The sequence below is a fragment of the Pogona vitticeps genome, chromosome 5 (assembly GCF_051106095.1).
Source record: "Pogona vitticeps strain Pit_001003342236 chromosome 5, PviZW2.1, whole genome shotgun sequence".
NCBI classification, from domain to species: domain Eukaryota; kingdom Metazoa; phylum Chordata; class Lepidosauria; order Squamata; family Agamidae; genus Pogona; species Pogona vitticeps.
In genome coordinates this window covers 12796270-12810343 of record NC_135787.1, presented here as the reverse complement: position 1 = coordinate 12810343, position 14074 = coordinate 12796270, and the positions used below count along the sequence as shown (strand labels likewise).

The 14074-nt window shown below is 39.7% G+C and overlaps 1 long non-coding RNA gene across 1 annotated transcript in view; it reads right to left on the bottom strand.

Moving 5' to 3' along the window:
* Positions 1 to 7318: 7318 nt before the first annotated feature.
* Positions 7319 to 14074, bottom strand: part of LOC144589580 (uncharacterized) — a 46327-nt gene continuing 39571 nt past the window's right edge. The window contains exon 2 of the long non-coding RNA XR_013545768.1: positions 7319 to 13104. This is a non-coding gene — a long non-coding RNA (uncharacterized LOC144589580). The remainder of the gene's footprint in view (positions 13105 to 14074) is intronic.

Below are 14074 nucleotides of genomic sequence, written 5' to 3'. Positions count from 1 at the left end.
TATGCCTATCTGGAGAGGCCTTAAGATGGCCAAAGATAGATCTACCTGGGTCTTGGTAGACCAGGCTTCTGCTTTAGACATGGAAGAGCAGGAAATACTGTATCATTGTCCAAAGGGATGGTTGCTCTAACTGGACTTTGGTGGATCAGGCTTCCCTTTTCAGAGCACCAGCATCTAGAAAGTTATTCAATATTTTTAGGTGTGTTTTTTTTGTCATAAACTACAAAGTTGATTTAGGGGTGCATTTGGCACAGTTTCTCCTGGTTGCCAAAAACTGCTAGTTATGGCTATGCTGCTACTGCAGTGGCTCCCAACCTTGGGCCCCCAGACATTCTTGGACTTCACGTCCCAGAAGCCCTTGCCACCACAGCTAGTGGTGAAGATGTCTGGGAGTCCCAGTCCAAGGATGTCTGGGGACCCAAAGTTGGAAACCACTGTGCTATTGCTTCATGGCCTCCCAACCAAGTAGAGTGGTGCCTCACTAGATGATGATAATCCGTTCCACTGAAATCGCATGGTCTAGCGAAAAGCATTTCCCCATTGGAATGCATTGAAACCTGTTTAATACGTTCCAATGGGGAAGAATCGGCGATGTCTAGCGAAGATCGGCCATAGGAAAGCCGCTTTGTGAACTGTCGATCAGCTGTTTAAATCACTGTCTTGCGAAGCTTAGATCCCGAAAACACCTGTTTTGCGAGCGGGGAGGGAGCTGTCAAAATCATCGTCTAGCGAAAATTGGTTTGCGAAGCAGGGACCAAACGTTGTCCAGCGGAATTCCCCCATAGGAATCACTGTTTTGCGAATCGCTATAGCGATCGCAAAAAGCCAATGTCTAGCGAAAAACTGTCATGTGGGGTAATTATCTAGCGAGGCACCACTGTATTAATTAGGCCCAGTCCTGCACAGCTCTTGAAGTCAAATGATGTAACGTTGTTCATGGTGTTATGGTGGTAGCATTTCCTACAAGTGGCCCACTTTTAGGCCAATTGAAGAAAAAGAGAATAACTCTGAGAAGTAGAGGTGAACGAAGGCAAAAGAGCAAAGGGTCTGTTGCTTGATTCCCTCTGCTTATGAACCTTTGTGCTAAGCCATGGATCGTCTTGTAAAAATTAATGCCTCCCACAGTTTTGTAATTATCTGTGAACATTGACGAGCTCTGAGAGGGCAGCCTTTGTGCACTCGCTTTAAATTCCATGTCTGTAATTAAATATTAAAATAAGAAGAGTTATGAACTTAAATCTTATGATCCCTTAAATGAAACCATTATCAGAGTGAATGGCTTCTCTTTACTACAGAAAAGGTTAAAACTGTATTCTGGTTCAAAATGGGATTTTGGAGCGCTATATATGGGGAGTGCTTCCTTTCCCATAGATACCATCACGAAGAGAATAAAAGCCATTATAAACATTTGATGTGGAAATACACAGGGAATAGCAGACTTCTCACGTAAAGCTTAATTTAATTGTTTCTCGTGGAAAAGATCACTTTTGACTCACATTGTTCAGGTGAAATAAAGAAACCATTGCTGATTTAATTAGGACTCCGTTTTCTTCTAGGCTTTGCCTTCTGTATTCTTGAAATTGCTTTGAGTTTGGGACAGCACTGTCAATAGATAAAGCAATTTTTAAAAAGGAACCATTGTAGCACACATTTTTTTTCTTCTTCTTTCCTTTTGCCAGTTTCAATTCGTTGCTCAATTTAAGTATGGAAATAACGTTTGTCAAAGGCTTCGTGACATATGAATTCTGCCCCGTGCACACACACAGAAAAACAGCTTGGATTTCTAACCCATTTATTGTACAATATACAGGTAATCCAATCTACTGCCGGAAACAGGGTTTGTGAAGCTGTGCTCTGCTACATTACAATAGCTTGTTTTCAACTTGACAGTTTTCTCATATTTTGTTTCTCCTTGAACTGGGGTTGGCAGAGCAGTGGTGGGGTGGGATGAGAGGGAGAAGTAGACCATGCAGAATTTTTGCTGAAGGAAATAACTGCACTAACTTTATCAGTCCGAAGGATTTAGGCATCCCAACCTGAAATTTAATGGTCATCTCGAGGCTCAAACAATCTTGAATAGTCGTGGAGTGGTACTTCCGGGGAAAAGTCAAACTGTGCACAGAACTTATGGATCTGACCTGGGCTTCAGAGAGACTTTATGTAGGGTTGCTAAGTATTAAATTTTCCAAATCATATGCATTGCAGTTAGAAGGCTGAGATTTTATTTTCTCAAAAAATCTTAAAATACAACAGGGCAATATATGGATATAATGAGGAAGTTAACTTGATCCAGGAAAGCTCACATTAAAATACAATAGTCTTTAAAATGCCACAACATTTTTGTCTCTTGGTTTTGTTTGTTTGTTTTGCTTCATTTTTTTGTCTGATAAATCAAAGAATATTTCTTTTGCCACTTAGGATTGAATTGCATAAAATTTGGAAAGAAAAGTTATCAGAGTGGCTTTAAATTAGTCTTAAAGAAAAGAGCCTTCATAGTGCAGTGGTTAAACTGTAGTGTTGCAGCCAAAACACTGATATCTTCCCCCCCCCCTTTTAAAAATACCCTTTAAAAGTTCATTTTGAAAATGACTAGTTGTTACTATATTTAAGCAAAATAGGTACTGTTCATTACACCTAAAAGTAACTTTGTAACTCCTAAATATTTCTCATTCCCCAAAAAGCAATTAAGGCAATGAATTACTTGTACCTAGTTGCTTTAATGAGGGACGTGGTGGCGCTGCAGGTTAAACCGCAGAAGCCTCTGTGCTGCAAGATCAGAAGACCAGCCATCGTAAGATTGAATCCACGCAACGGAGTGAGCTCCCGTCGCTTGTCCTAGCTCCTGCCAACCTAGCAGTTTGGAAGCATGCAAATGCGAGTAGATAAATAGGGACCACCTCGGTGGGAAGGTAACAGTGTTCCATATCTAGTCACACTGGCCACGTGACCACGGAAACTGTCTTCGGACAAACGCTGGCTCTACGGCTTGGAAATGGGGATGAGCACCACGCCCTAGAGTCGGGCATGACTGGACAAATTGTCAAGGGGAACCTTTACCTTTACCTAGTTGCTTTAAATTTCTGATAAAAAGTAGTCAGAGCTTGCAAGATAGTGAGATTATATAGCTTTCTTTCAGTCTACTCCTCTTTCTTTATTCAAATCCTTTTATCTGTTGGTCTCAACCACTTCATCTCTCTGGGATGCATGAAATAAGGTGAAAGGATGCAGGAAACTAAACTGCACAGTGCCCTTGGGCCAAAGGTTCTTCACCAAATTTAATGTAGGCTGTAATCACAGAATCATAGAATAATTAAGCTGGAAGCTGAATTGGTTTTCCAATTTTCTGCTGAATGCATCCAATGTTGGAGCACTCAGCATCTTCCAAAGTCATTGGTTCCATTGTCGTACAATTCTAACAGTTAAGAAGTTTTTCATAATATTCAGCATAAATCTGGTTTCTTGTAGCTTGAGCCCATTATTACATGTTTTCCACTCTAGAATGATCTGGGATAATGTAGGCAACTACTAGATAGGGTGGGATATAGAATTTGCATTAAGATTTCATGACAAACTCTGATGTTCTGTTTAGCATGATATTCCTATGTCAGATGTAAAAGTATGTTTCAAGGAAACCTAGGTTTCTTCAGAAACGTATTGGCTTGGAGACAAAATGAGCCAGAATTAGTAGGATCAGAATAAACAAGATCAAGTTTCATTTTTGATCTGGCTTTAAGGCTGAAGCACCTGTCTTTGCTCATTCTCCACTGGCAGCAAGGCTTACTGCCTGAAAATGAATGTGCCTGCAAGTGTGTTGTGTTAATTTGCTTTCCAACCCAATTGATGCCCTGCCTGCTACATCAGAACTACCCACCTCTGTGACATCACAGAGGCCTGAGAGAGGACATGGGAGGGCAATTTGGAGCTTTGGAATATACTCCAATTTGGCCCAAAGTGATCAGCACCCCTTACAGTTTGACTTCTGCCCTGAATCTGAGTTGATTTGCAAATTTGCAAAGTTGCTGATTTAATTTATATTGGAAAATTGAAATGGGCACCATGGTTTTGTATGTATTCTAATCTGAACGACATTTGGAAATATGATAGACCCCAAAGGCAGTAGTAAACCTGCCAAATTTCAGAGAGACAGCTTCATGAGAGATAGTTTTATGTATGTGATAGGCAATTTTAAAGTTTGCTTTTAAAAAAAGTGCCAGTGAGCCGGAGTATTTGGGGCCCGATCCGATTCCATTCGTGCTTCAGATCCAATCTGCTTTGCACGTTTGCTTTGCTATTCCACCCTGACACTTCAGTACAGCCTCAAGACACTCCACATTTGGACCATGTTGGGCTGAACCAGAACAATTCAGTTCAGAATCTGGAATTTGTCCAATTCTGGCACTCAACCATACTTTCCACCGCTTTAACATAAGCCCTGGCCATTGCATTTACTCCTATTTTTTCAGATAACTTGTTGAAGCACTTGCTAAGTGGTAAGCAACATTGTTCTTATTCTTCCCCTCCTTCTTCACCATCCTCCCTCCAGCCCCCATTTATGGCAGAGAAGCAACGTCTGGCCCAAGAGATGTGACAGCTAGCCCTAAATTACTTCCTATTGTGGGCAGGGTATCTATATCACCTCTGGATAGAGGAGAAGGCAACTCTGCTCATTGCTCATACTGATTTACACAAGGCAGTGTAGTGAGCATACAATTAATAGTTGACTTCATTGGCAGCCAGCTGTTAGCCTCATAATTTACAGTAGGGACAGCTTCGTTTAGGGATAAAGAAAAAAAAGACCTGTTTTAGCAGGAACTATAGTTTTACTGTTTCAAAGGTTACATCCAACTTTCATTATTTTTGAAGTCTAAGTAATTAATGTCAGATATTTGCTACATAAGCCTGGCTCACCCCACCTTCCTACACACTACAAAGAAGTGCCTTTTTCTAAAGGAATGTTGGAAATGCATCTTAACTCAGAAGTGAGCAACTTGTGGCTCTCCTGATGTTGGTTTCAACATCCTACAATTTCTCACTGATGGGACCCCCGGGCCAAAAACATCTGGAGGACCCTATGTTGCCCACACATGCTCTGAGTAAATGATCCACACAGGCTCGGGTTTGCCAGAGCTGAGAAGGGTTGTTGAGGTGTGAAAGCTGGACAGTTCAAAAAGGTGGCAGGAAATAACTGATTTGTTTGAAATGTGATGCTGGAGGAGAGCTTTGCGGGCGCTATGCGCAGACAGAAAGACGAACAAGTGGATGCTATAATAAATCAAGCCCAAATGATCTGTGGACACAATAATATTGAAAAAGAGGCTGTCCTACTTTGGTCTCATCATGAGAAGGCAGGATTCTCTGGAAAAGACAATAATGCTGGGAAAGGTGGAAGGCAGCAGGAAAAGAGGGAGGCCAAATATGAGGTAGACTGACTCCCTAAAGGAAGACAAGGGCTTGAGTTTACAAGAGCTGAGGAGGGTTGTTGAGAATAGGGCATTCTGGAGCTTGCTCATTCATGGGGTTGCCATAAATTGGAGGCAGCTTGATGGCACATAACAACAACAAGCTCTAGGCCAGAGGTAGACAATTTTTATGATTACTGATTGTGTTTTTTTGTTTTCTTCTATACACTGCGCAGTGTAGCCTCTGGCCAGATGGGTGGTATGAATGAATAAATGAATGAATGAATGAATGAATGAATGAATGAATGAATGAATCAATCAATCAATCAATCAATCAATCAATCAATCAATCAGTTAATCAATCTTCTGAATTTGAGGACCAGTTCTTTCCCCCAGAGACCCACCATGAGCCACATCAGTCTGACCAAAGGGCGAGGGGGGAGTTGTTGATTTTGGGAACATTCATATAATTCCAGTTTCCAGTATACTACTTCCAGTTTTGTTGGGTTTATTATTATTATTATTATTATTATTATTATTATTATTATTATTATTATTATTATTATTATTATTATTATTATTATTATTATTATTATTATTACTGTTTAGGAGACCCTGCACCAGGATAAAAGAGGAGAGAAGAAAATTCTCATTCGGACTTTGTTTTGGAATGGTTCTGCCCAGCCAGCATGAAAAAAATGTTTTATTTTAAAATGATTGTAAAAAGAACTTTCCACATCTGACATCTGTGAGGATACAATACACTTCTACTTTGCCAAAGGCAATAAACTTTCTAACAAACACAAATTCCTCAAGGTTAAAAACAAGTTTCTCATAGTTAATATTAGAGTAAGTTGTGCACTGGTTTAGTAGGAATTAAATTAACAATAGGAAAACAAAAGCTTCAACTTCTGCTGCAATGGGCCTTTTAAAACATGAACCCCATACCTTTTTAATGCTGTTATATTTGTATGTTTTGACATGACTACTGCTCAGATTTAAAAATCAAAGGTCATTGAACAAGGGAATTTCTCTTGTTTGGGGTTCATGAGCTTTGGCAGTGTCTCCAAAACTCCGGTGATGAACCATTTTGGACTCTTTACAGTACAAAAGTTTAATTAGTTAGTTAGTTAGTTAGTTAGTTAGTTAGTTAGTTAGTTAGTTAGTTAGTTAGTTAGTTAGTTAGTTAATTAATTAATTAATTAATTAATTAATTAAGAACTCCATTTCCTTGATGGAGTTTCTCTTCTGCACCTTTTTTGGAATTTTATTTCACTGCTAAATAGAAAGGTTCTGACTAAAGATGGGCATAAATCCGGATAATTGCACTGTGCTGGAATGCCATACTGGCACCACAGGTGCCACATGGTTCTGTCCCCCAGTCCCCCCGGCTGGATTCCCCCATTCACTAGCTAGTGTGTGCTCCACTCCTCTTTCTATTCAGTCATTTCACCAGTCATGGCAAGAGCATGGACTTCCCTTCTCTGCCTCTTCCAGCAGCTGCCCACTCAAAGACAGCACTGCAGCAATTCCTGCCCCATCTCCTCGTCTGAGTGGCCAGCTGCTGGAGGAGGCACAGAAGGGAAGCCTGTGCTCCTGCTGCAACTGGTGAAACAACAAAAGAGAAGGAGGAACAAACTGTGTGCCAGCTGGTGGGTGGGCAAATCTGGGTGGGGAGGTGGGGATGGGACTGCAAAGCACCTGTGGTGTCAGCATGGCAATCTAGCAGGATCCAATGATCCAGCTTTGTGCCCATCTCTGCTGAAAGACTCTGGCTGGACCTCATATTCAAACAAAGGGAAGCACTATAGCAGTCCCTAGAATTTCTCTAGAAGAATGCAAAACTAAAAAAAAGAAATCTGCTTTCATTTGTGTCAAAAAGGTATGGATTTCTTTTTAATTTTCCCATTTAAGAGGCTTCAGTTTTTCTGCCTCAATTCAATGGAGCCCTGTTGAATTTCTGTTGGTGATATTTTTGAGTTTTGGTTGGCAGAGAGACAACAGCCCCCCCCCCCAAATTACATATCTCTCCATGACCTTACAATTTTGCTGTTGGTTGTCCCTGCTTGCCAAACTGAAAAACTTCTGTGAGAGTTGTTACCTTACGATGCATCCAGCTGGACTTTAACTGAAATGTGAGAAGCTGGGAAGGCTGATAGCTGCCATGGAAATGATTGTACAAGAGAAAGAACATCCACTAAGACTGGCTGCCTTATAAGTAAGGCGAGCACAAGAATCATAAGCTTCACCCATAAACATTTATCAGAATTCATCTCCTCCTTTGAAATTATTTGAGCTGTATGTTAAGAGCAAGTTATTATTACAATATAAACCTAAATTCAGGTTAATACAAATCAGAAGTTTTATCATGCAGCTCTAAAACTGGACAGAAATGAAATGTATTGAAAGGCAGCCAATTAATTCAGATACACAGGTGAGAAACAGGGCTCCCGAGAGATTAATCATTAGTACAGTGCCAGACCATGGCAGTAAATACAGAATGTATTAAGTAATGTGCAGTTTTACTTACTATTGCAAACAATTGGGAACTAAGAAACTCTTCCTGATTATCTCCAAATCACCCAAAACTCTACCAGTAGGTCCTGTTTCTCTTTCCCCCCTTCGGATTTGAATATGCAAAGATTTTTTTCTAGGACAGATAGAGAAGTCCCACGTGGGGACTGGGAAGCATGAGGCACTTCTGTCTGAGGATTCAGCATCAGGTCTGATATAATTAACATTATTGTCCTTCAAGGACCTAAAAGCAGCAGAGAAGTGAGTTTCTTCTTCATCTCTAAGGCTGTGACTACATAGTCAAATTTGCTTGGCTTTGCTTGGCTTGTAAAAATGGTTGAATTCAAAACAATTTTTGCTGATCGTATGGCACAAACTCTGATTCAAATGAGTCCAGCTCTTTTTGCTCCCAAAGCAGATTCTTTCCTCTGACTCTGGGAAGCGTCTACTTCTTCAAGCCAGAATGATTCGAATGGGCCTCTTTCCTGTGTGGTTAGTTGTGACACATTCTTGTAAAGACAGGAGCATGTCTGTAGGTGGTGCTTCGGTGATGTAGGCCGTTGGGGCATGATATGGGGGTACATGTTCCCCACACCCCGTCCTCTCCCCTGATCATCTTCTAAATTTTAATTTTTTTAAAAAAAAAATCTTACATATTTTATCACCTTAGCACTGGGTCATGGTCATTATTATTTCCTATATTTAAGCTCCTGTCAATTCTCCATAAGATCGGCAGAGGCGAGACCAGAGGAAGGAATGAAGGAAGAGGAGGCTGTGGATTTGAATGCAAATCACATCATATCCAATACGAATGATGAACTCACAGATCAATCCTTAGCCCCTGTGTGAGCATTGACTGTGATTTCAAATGTATGATAGGCTGTGGATCAAACTGCAGCAAAACCAAATTGCTCCAATTTAAATTTCCAGTGTAGTCGTACCCTAAGACAAAAGAGATATAAAGGACTAACATACAAATGACAGCAATGAGGAACAGGAAGGATACAGCCATGTAGTCACCTGGAAGCACAGCCTCTTCTTCTTTATATCCTAACATTGATTTTGCTCTGATAGTTCAATGGTAGTTCACATTATAATAAAATACATCCACAGCTAACTTAAATTTGATCATGGCAAATGATGCCCTACCAACAGGATAACCTTTTGTGAAAATGTGTATGTAGCCACACTTAACTTTATTGGCATAAATGATCTATTTGTCTATCTATCCATCTATCTATCTAATCTCCTAACAGAATTATTTTTGGGGAGGAGGATATTGTTTTGTTTGCTCTTTCGTTTGCTGACAAAAGAGTTGTCAGAAGTAATGTTTATAATAATTTAACGGGTTATTTGCTTATTAGATATTAATCATTCTGCTGCGGCTAGGGGTCCATGCTAGTGAGCTTTGCCTAGGACACTGATCCTGATCTCAATTAGATTATGTCTCTCTCCTTTACCTCCCCATAAATCATTCCGGGAAACTGAAATTAACAGCTACTGGAGCGCATTAATAATCTACCTCACACATTGGAAAATGCATTAGCTGGAACCCTCCCATCGCTCCGACTGTTAAGCACATCATTTTGTTTATGAAATATAAACATTTCATGGAAGAGCACTCACACATTGCCGCAGGGCTGGTGACAGCTAAAATGATTGCCCACAATTGCCAGTCAGTCATGCGCCCAAATAAAGTTTGTTTAAACCCATGAGTCTGTGACTACCCCATTTTCTCAGGCGTTAAAATGAAAAACACAGAGAAAACAAAAACAGTAACTTTAAAACAGTAACTTTAACACCATTTTTAGCTGTCTCCTGATAAAGCAGGAGGAGGAGGAGGAAAAACAGGAAGCAGATTTTCTAGATCAATGGCAGCTAAGTGGATGTAAATCTTTCTGTGTTTCATAGAAGGCATAGAAGCCCTCCATGACACACACACACCATCACCACCATACCCTCTAGGACAGTAGCTCCCAACCTTGGGTCCGCAGATATTCGCAGATGTTCTCAGAGTGTAGCTCCCAAAAATCCTGCCCAACACAGCTAGTGGCAAAGGCTTCTGGGAGTTTTAGTCCAAGAACATATGGGGACCCAAGGTTGAGAACTGCTGCTCTAGGGGAAAAACATTGTCATGTCCCTCCATGGATGAGTGTGGGTGGACAGAATTTCGTTTGATTTTACTTTGGAAGAAAGCACTTTGCAGGCTATCCACCACACAACTCCCACACGATCAATTGTACAACTCGGACATGACACAGCACATGAGAGACAATCTTCAAAAAAGTGTACATGGCTTGGACAATTGCCCCTACATGCTCTGTGACCTCAACAACTTCTCCCCATATCAAGAAAGAATCCAGAATCTATGCCATCCATCTCCTGGATCCATTTTCCCCGTTAGAATTTCCCATCGCTCTGCGCCTTATAATTCTCCTGCACTTGAACAAGTGAGGGTGTAGGAAACTCTCTGAAGCAGACCGTCAGTCTGTGAATGGCTGTAGTGGAAAGGGGAGAGGAAAAATCCATTGGCACTGGATACCAAAGTACACCACTGAATCTTGCCCATAGTGTACATACTTGTGCTGTGCTGTTGTTGTTTAGTCGTTAAGTCATGCTCAACTCTTCGTGACCCCATGGACAAGAGCACGCCAGGCCCTCCTGTCTTCCACAGCCTCCCGGAGTTGGGTCAAATTCATGTTGGTAGCTTCAATGACACCGTCCAACCATCTTGTCCTCTGACGTCCCCTTCTCCTCTTGCCTTCACAATTTCCCAACATCAGGGTCTTTTCCAGGGAGATTTCTCATGAGATGGCGAAAGTATTAAAGCCTCAGCTTCAGGATCTCTCCTTCCAGTGAGCACTCAGGGTTGATTTCCTTCAGAATTGATAGGTTTGTTCTTCTTGAAGTCCAGGGGACTCTCAAAAGTCTCTGCCAGCACCACAATTCAAAAGCATCAATTCTTCGGCGGTCAGCCCTCTTTATGGTCTAGCTCTTATGTCCATACATCACTACTGGAAAAACCATAGCTTTGACTATGTGAACCTTTGCCGGCAAGGTGATGTTAGTTGTCTACCACCTTCCTATCATGTATATCAAGGGTGGGGAACTTTTGTACTTCTAGACATTTTGGACTTCATCTTCCAAAAATCCCAGATAACATGGTCGATGGAGCTGACTTGAAGGAGCTAACCATCTGCTTAAAAACATTACACTGAACCATTGCAATAAAAAAGAAATGTGTGTGGGGCTATATAGCAGATAACTGCAATTCAACACATAGTTATTTGGGAGTAAGCTTTATTGAATATCATCTTCTTGTAATTGCATTTGTAGAGCATGTTTAGTGTAACAGAAGATATTGGGCTGCTTGAGTATTTCCCTCATTCTCTGGATTCATGTATGCTAATTAGTCAAAATCAAGAATAATTCTTAAAAGCCCTATTAACTTATTATTGCTAGAGCAATAATGTCAGCCAGAGATGATGCCATGGCTCCCACTCTGGAAAAAAAGGATACAGGATCATCAGTTTCTCTGGGTAGGGCAGGGAACAAATTATAGAGACCTTGGTGAGAAAAAAATGGTACCCCTTGTCTTGTTTGCACATGAAAGTAAAGTACCATATTTTCCATGTATAAGATGCCCCCATGTATAAAACACCCCCCACTTTTCTAATCCAAAATTAAGAAATCTAAGTGGGGGCTTAGCAAGTGCAGGGGGAAAGGGATCAAAGTGCTGCAGGATAGCTTTGATCCCTGGTTTCCCCTCCACTTGTTTTTGTTCCCTCCTCAGCTTACTTCCGTGTATAAGATGACCCTCAATTTTTAGTCTAAAGATTTTAAACGAAAGTATAGTCTTATACACGGAAAAATACGGTATGTTGTGTGGCTTGAATGTTTCTCCATGACATCTCTCACTGAGAAGAATTTTGTGAAAATCCTTCACATTCTATCGCTTAGCTTTTAGATAAATGGACTATTGTTCGCACCTGCCATTGTCATGGTGGTGAGTGTGGGGGCCTCCCAGTGGTCAGCCCTTGTATCTCCAATACAAATGGGTGATGAATCAGACCCTGAACAAAGGTCGGGAGCCTACGTCATGTCAATAACATTGGGTTAATATCCTCCAGCTTGACGCACTCTGAGCCATCTGCATTACAAAGCCCATTTTTTTCTGTTTGTTTAAAAATGGAAATTCACTGTCCCCAGATGCGCAGTTTGGATCAATACTGCAAATTAAGCCTGTAGTTCTTGACTTGGACTGCAGCAGACTTTCCAATAAATATACGGGAGGAATGAAGTGTTCAGTGCATAACTGCTGGTGTTCAAACCCCCTTCTTCTTACTTTTATCCCTCTGCCTGAAGACAATCGTCATCTTATTATCTTCTCCTCAGACAAAGACGCATGTAAAATATACTGTAACGATATGTGTATCTTTTATTCTTGATTATATTCACTGGGGATTCTAGCTTGGGTTTCCTGAAGCTGGAAAGAATTAGACTTTACCAGTGGCATATTTGTTTCTTCACAACCACACACATAAAGAGAAGTCATTGGAGCAGAAATGAAATATGTAATTGCAAATATGTACAATTATACAAAATGTGGGTCAAATTTTGAATGTGTTTCAAATTCATATTTTTGGTGATATTTTGTTTCAATATTCACATTCTTTTACTTGGTTGGGTTTTTTTAAAAAAAAAAACTCTGCTCCCACCTTATTTATTTATATTATTTATTTGTTCAATTTATATACCACTCATCTGGCTGATGGCCACTCTTGGTAGTTTACAACATAAAATAACAACAAAGAAACATCATAAAGTGCATTGAAACAACAATAACAAAATAACAATAACAACAATAAAGCAGTTTTAAAATGCATGCTAAAATACTTAAAAATATTTAAATTGATGGTAGTCGGTCACCTTAGCACACTTATCATATGCCTTGCTATGACATGTCAGCCGTAAATCTTATGTTAAAATATAACAACATTTTGCTGGTTGTGTGAAATGTGTACAATTTTGTTTCATTTGTATTTTGTATGTATGGAATTTCAGTTGCATTTTGATAGGAATGCAGCAAAGACGCCCTTTCCAGAAAAGGTTGGGAGTTAGATTCATCACTGTGCCTTCTTGATAGAGGCTGGAGTTGATGATGCATAGGGTCCCTTCCAGTTCTGCAGATCTATGATAAAGATGAAAACACAGATACAGTTATCCTCCAGTATTCACCCTTCTTAGAGTTTTGTGATTTCACCAAACATAAAGAAATTGCATGCAGAAACAGACATGTGAATTGCTCTTGTGACATGTATAAAAGTATAGAAAAAGCTACTTTCAAAGAAATATATATTAGGAATTGTGCACAAAAATGTGGATTTTTTTAAAATTGCAAACTAATGTCCAAATGGGTGAGAATGAACATCACTGTGGGGAAACATTAAGGAATCAAAAACTACATATTCATACATCTTTACCTCCAGGTAACGTGAAATGTGGAATACAGTACTCAAATCAAACATTAATGTCAAAATTAACTCAATTATCCTTGATTGCGTAATATCTTTATTAGATCACTAAAAGGGAGATTTTGAAGAGGAAATTAGATTGTATCCTAGAAATTCACATGGAAATAAAGATAACATATAGGGATGCTGCAAGAATTCCGTCTGATATGAATTGACCTCATTGACACCTCCCAGATTACAGTGTAGATCTGAAGCCTGTTACCCAAAGGATTCTGCATTTCTCTAGATGCTGCACTTTTTTTTGCTCAAAAAGCAAATCAAGGTGTCTCTAAAAATGCAAATGTCGGCACATGTGTGTGCATACAGATGTACTTTGAGAAAAACTCATTGAGAAATATATGTTTTGAAATAACTTTGAAATAACCTAGAGTGGTCGTAATTGACCAGATAGGTGGGATATAAAATAAATAATTAAATAATTAAATAATTAAATAATTAAATAAATAAATAAATAAATAAATAAATAAAACTTATGTTCAGAAATTCATATTTACTTGCAAATCTTCATGCAGATATTTTTTAAAAAAGAACTGTTGATTTACATGGAAAGAAAATAATAGAGTCACAGAATCTCAAAACCATAGAGCTAGAAGTTACACTTAAGGATCATCTATTCCACACCATTAT